This window comes from Drosophila obscura, unplaced genomic scaffold (assembly GCF_018151105.1).
Source record: "Drosophila obscura isolate BZ-5 IFL unplaced genomic scaffold, ASM1815110v1 contig_186, whole genome shotgun sequence".
NCBI lineage: Eukaryota > Metazoa > Arthropoda > Insecta > Diptera > Drosophilidae > Drosophila > Drosophila obscura.
This window is the reverse complement of record NW_024542774.1, coordinates 185145-191144: the sequence shown is the minus strand read 5'-3', so window position 1 is coordinate 191144 and position 6000 is coordinate 185145.

Genomic DNA, 6000 nt, shown 5'->3' with positions numbered 1-6000 from the left:
CCGCCAGCTCATCCAAACAGTATGGCAAATCCCGACGTAGCCCATCACATGATCACGACCCCCATCACTAACACTCGCGCAGCCTATCGCCGGTGTGGTGAAGCGGGGCATGGGGCATACGACTGCCATAAATCTTCGATCCTATTCTGCTGAGAATGTGGCAAACGCGGCACACGGACCGTCAATTGCTGCCGGGATAACGACAAATAAAGCTGGATACTTCATGCCTCATCATCCTGTTATTCGCATAGATAGTTTGACGACCAAATTACGGGTCGTATTTGATGCCTCTTGTAAGTCTTGCAATGGCTTGTCGCTGAACGACACGACCTTATTTGGTCCAACTCTGCAACCAGATCTATTCGAGACATTGACCAGGTTCCGGTTCTATAGATAAGCTCTAACGGCCGATATCAAGAAAATGTACCGACAAATATTGGTCGAAGAACCACATAGAAACTATCAGTGCATCTTATGGCGAGGCAACGTTTCGGAGCCAATCCAAGTGCTACGCTTAAATAGGTCACTTATGGGACAAATTATGCACCATTCCTGGCAGTACGTTACCTGTATTACTTGGCAGATAGGTACGCGGAAAGATTTCCATTAGCTAGAGAGGCGGTGAAGCGAAGTTTCTATATGGATGATATGCTCTGTGGAGCGGATACAGAAGAAGAATTGACAACTTTGACAGGGCAAGTGACTGCATTATTGGGCCTAGGGAAGTTCGAGCTGCACAAATGGCGCAGCAATTATCAGGGAATGGACAACAACACTGACCTAGAGCCTTTAATGCTAAAAACAGAGGACGCAGCTAAAACCTTAGGAATATATTGGTCAAGTCTAGAGGACAAATTCCAATTCTCTTATAACATAAAAATCTCCTCGATCGCCACGAAACGATCAGTGTTGTCCGAGCTGGCTCAGGTATTTGATCCGTTAGGGTTCTTGAGTCCCTTGCTAATCTTGGTCAAAATCTTCATTCAGGAACTTTGGTTTCTAAAGCAGGATTGGGACGAGGAGCGTCCAGCGCGCTACTCAACGCAATGGCGTCGATATATGGAAGAACTGAAACTAATTGATAAATGTTCAATCCCACGATCCTCCATTCCAATTACGGCAGACCTATGCATGTTAGAGCTTTTCGGGTTTTCTGACGCATCCAACAGAGCTTACGGCGGCGTCATTTATGCTCGTCTAAGGGATAAAAGTGGAGGAAGTTCGGTGCGACTAGTAACGGCCAAGTCCAAGGTCGCCCCTGTTAGGGTAACATCATTGCCACGGCTATAGTTACAAGGAGCACTGTTAGTGTCCAAGCTAATGGAAAAGGTTTGCTTCTGTCTGCATTTACAGGTAGAAAGCGTTATTCCACGGATTCCACAATTGTGTTGAATTAGCTATCGTCACATGCCCGTCGTTGGACCACCTTCGTTGCCAACAGAGTGGCTCAAATACAAGAGCTTACACGGGTACAGGATTGGTTCAAGGTCGACACAAAGTCGAGCCCTGCAGATATTGTATCTAGGGGGATTATTGGTGACAGAATTAAGCAAGTCAACGATGTGGTGGAACGGTCCGGACTTTTTAATAGATTCAGCAGATGATCTGGCTAAGTTCAATTGGAGTGAAGAAATAGAAGCCATGCCTGAGGAGAAGAAATGTAAGTTTTCGCTGACAATTAGAAAGGTAGAGAGCAGTGAAAAGGTCGATCTTGTGGGGAGATGCAAATTTGCAAATGATTTCCTCAAATTGCAGCGAGTCTTTAGCTACATTTTTCGCTGGCGTAGAATATTGTTGAGATCGAACTCAAATGAAACAGGCAACCTTACTGCAGCTGCAGCTGTTTACAATGTGCAACAGTTGAGTTTGCACGAAGAATTCACTAAGCTAAAAGAGGAAAAGGTGATAAAATCAGCAAGAATTTAAAGTTTAAGTCCTTTCTTAAGAGAGGAGGAAGGAATAAGTATTATTGGAGTCGGGGGAAGGTTGACCAATGCCGAATCGCCATTTGACACAAGGCATCCCATCTTAATGCCTAGTAACCATATGGCGGTGAATGCGCTCGTTGAATTCACACATCGAAGGAATTTACATGCCGGGGCACAATCATTATGCGCCTTTTTGCGGCAGAGATATTGGATAATCAATTGCAGGAAACTTGCCCGCAAGGTGATCCGTGGCTGCATACCATGATTTCGTCGTCGACCGGTCTATGCAACACAGCTCATGGGAGCGCTGCCTGCCAATCGACTGCGAGGCAATATCTACCCATTCGAGCGAGCGGGACTGGAATTTGCTGGGCCTTTATGGATGCACTTCAACATGCGATGAAAACGCCCAGTCAAGGTGTATCTGGGCATATTCGTATGCTTCGTAACAAAGGCCTGCCATATAGAGATCGTGTCGGACCTAAGCTCAAATGCCTTCATCGCGGCACTCAAACGGTTTTTCGCACGACGTGGATTGAGCTCAGATCTATTTTGCGACAACGCTACCAATTTTGTAGGCGCTTCACCAGAGCTAAACAGAGTCAGCAGCTCATTGACGACGAATGCAGTCAGCGAGTAGTCAAGTTTCACTTCATCCCCCCGCGCTCCCAGCACTTTGGATGATTATGGGAGACCGCTGTGAAGGTGGCCACACAGATGCTGGTGAACTGCACCAACAGTACAGCACTGAACTACGAGGATATGGCGACGGCCATCGCTCAAGTAGAAGCAGTGATGAACTCTCGGCCTTTGCATACATTGTCATCGGACCCCAATGACTTGGAAGCGCTAAGCACGCTGGTCGAACCATTCGACGAAGCACTGTTGAAGCTGTCCATGAGCAACCATTGGAAACGCATCCTGGTGGTACACAACATGTTCTGGCGCCGCTGGTCATCGGAATATCTGAAGTTTCTGCAGAAGCGAACAAAGTGGAACACTATAGCCAGCAACATTCAAATTGGCACACTGGTCCTTATTGCTTAGGACAATGCGCCACCCGGACAATGGCTGCTGGGAAGAGTTGCAGAGTTACACACAGGAGCGGATGGGGTAGTTCGGGTTGTAAGACTCAAGACCAAAATTTGACTCTTTACGCGCAGCGTACACAAGCTCTGCCCACTGCCGACCGATACAGATGATCTTAATGTTGGAAGGAGCTTCCAAGGTGGGGAGAATGTTGACGCCACTTAATATATTATATCAGCTTAATGAACTTTAGCAATGTTAGCATGAATTTGTCAATGAATTTGAATTTGGCGCTAAAAAGAAAATGTACAAGAAGAGAAGCGCAATCGATATTATCGATTAAAACATGTATGAAGATCTATGATCACTAGAATTAATATAGAGAAAATAAACGAACGAGCAAGAACTAACATCGAGCGGATTGGGGAATATCAGGATTGCTGAAGAATTCCACTACGAAACTGTTGGAGGGACTTGGCTCGAACAGTTTCCTTTATATCCTCACAAGTGCAGTTCCACACAAATTAGATCTTGTCGCGTCTACCTCATCATTGACATATATGTGCCTATAGTGTCTGTGCCTTAGTGTAGTAAGAACACCAGTGGAAGGTCGCGTGTGACTTAAAAGTCGTAGCCATGTTAACGGGATTGTAAGGTGGTTACCCAAAACACTGCTGCTTCTTGTGTATATTGGATAGTAGAGCTTGAGAACAGAATTACTCAATTATTGTCGGGAAACGACATGCGATCAGCCGGGACACGGGATCAGCCGGGAACGACGCCTCCTCCAACCCGCGACTAAAGAACTCTCTACACGTCAGCAACGGCCGGATAGTGGCAATGGTGACCATAGGAGGACACGCAACGGAGGCTACCATAGACATACCACAGAGAGATCTCACAAGTTCTACTGGCGCACATCAAGCTGGTTCAACGAGAGGTTCAAATCCCGCTCCTGGTCCTGCCTAACATGTTGGGACAAGTTATTGTCGGCATGGACTTCCAGGTGCCACCGAAACGAGGATCCAATGCTACGAGCTACGAGACCGTCGCCCCAGGCCCACTGAACCCGTGCTTACTACCATCCACGTACAAGACGCCGAGCCCTGATACCAGAAACCCCAACAAATCGCAACGAACAAACGTCCACGACCTAGAACACGGAGAACACGAATCCAAGGTCAACACCAGCAAACAGCAATCAAGAAATCGGGAGAACGAGTATCACGGTCACTACGGAGCAAGCGCGTCCTAGGAAGCCCAGGTCCAAGACAAGCAACAGAGCAAGCACGCACAGAATCCGCAACGGAAGAATTGAACACACGGACACCCTCAAAGTCGACCACCAGCATCGAACAAGGACAACAGCAGCCACCATCCGACAGCCCAGCAACACGGGAAACAGCCACGCTAACCCCATGCTGGTCGGGGCCCATAATTGAACTGATATCCACAGAGCCCCTCAACGCGGTCCCGGAGACCAGGCCGATGACCCCACAATACACCGACGGCCGCCCTGTCGTACCACCGGCCGACGCCACAGCGATCCTCGCCAACCCACTGGAGTACCTTCCGCGTACCGATATGATTCTTAGCGCCATGCACCGAGCCATGACCGTGATCTTCCTCGCCCAAACAAGTCGTTGTTGCGATACCAGAGGCGTCATCGCGACTCACCTGTTTACGTACCAGTCTGGCTGTAGTATAACACGAGTACTACACCCAGCATACCAAAATATCGTACCCATGGACGATACCCAACCCATCGTCGCCCACATAAGCGACTACCAACGGAGGATCGAAACGCCCAGCGCCTTCGAAACAACCCTCCTACCAGCTCTAGCCAGCGGATATATTCAAACTGATATACACAGAGCCAACAAACCATGGTTTAACCCCGGTATCCACAAATAACGGTGTGTCAGCACCTCCGGAAAATAAAAAAGTCTTAAGCAACGCACGCAATTACTAAAATTAAGAAATCTCGATCAACAACTCTACCCCTTCTTGTCCACACACCAATTTAAAACAAACCACCTCTTGTATTATGTCGCAATCAGCGAAGACAGCACGAAATTCTCGGTCACCCACTTCTTGGTGATATTTCACAACTCGGCCTCGAATCATCGACCTACCATTCAGCTATCCCCTTCTGCGATGCAGAGTTATCAAAACCTCATTTCCAAACCCAATTCCCTACTGCAGCCCGCACCTACTGCGATGCAGTCTAAGCAAAACACTTTCCTCAAACCCACTGACCCACTAAAAATTGTCAACGAAGCACCCAGCTTCGACCCACTTTTATTATTACCACAAATATTTTCACCCAATAATCATAAGCTAGCAATAATTAATTATTTCCGGGTCGAAGATCGCCAGCTGCATAAAAGGGCCAAGATCGGCCGAAGAAGTCATCGTTCGTTCTCTTTCGTAGTGACCAGACTTGTTTTTGTTTTGCGCTCCGCATTTGCCTTTTGTTTAACTTAAACAGCCGGTGTTTTTTATCTATAATTTAACTCTCTAACTAATTTACATTAAAATCATACTTTTACCGCGGGTGCATGCCTGATAATTGTGTAAAAACACAACTTATTTAATAAATTTTGTGCGTCGGTTAGTCGTGTGTTTGTGTTGTTGCTTTTCGTAAATACGCCCTCTCATTACATTTAGCCGCTCTTTGTCGTAGTTATTGCCGTCTATCACTCTCTCTATCACCTAACTCTCAATAACTCTTCTTTCGCTCTCGCTCTTTGTAACTTTTTGTGCAGTAACGCTCTCACTTATAAGCTGTTGCTGCAACCACTCTCCTCTCTCATCTTTTACCGATTTCGCTTTAAGCATTGCTCTAAGAATTTGCTCTGCACAGTGGTCTGATTGCTATTTGTTTTGAACTTTTTTTTCCCAAAGTAAAAAAAAATAAAAGACATAAATATGGAATTTTCTGTCGTCTGTGCCAAAAAAAACCTGCAAGAAGCAGATCACCCATGACCAGCTCAATATCCCCTGCTGGCTTTGCGAAAGCGTAGTGCACGCAAAATGTGTA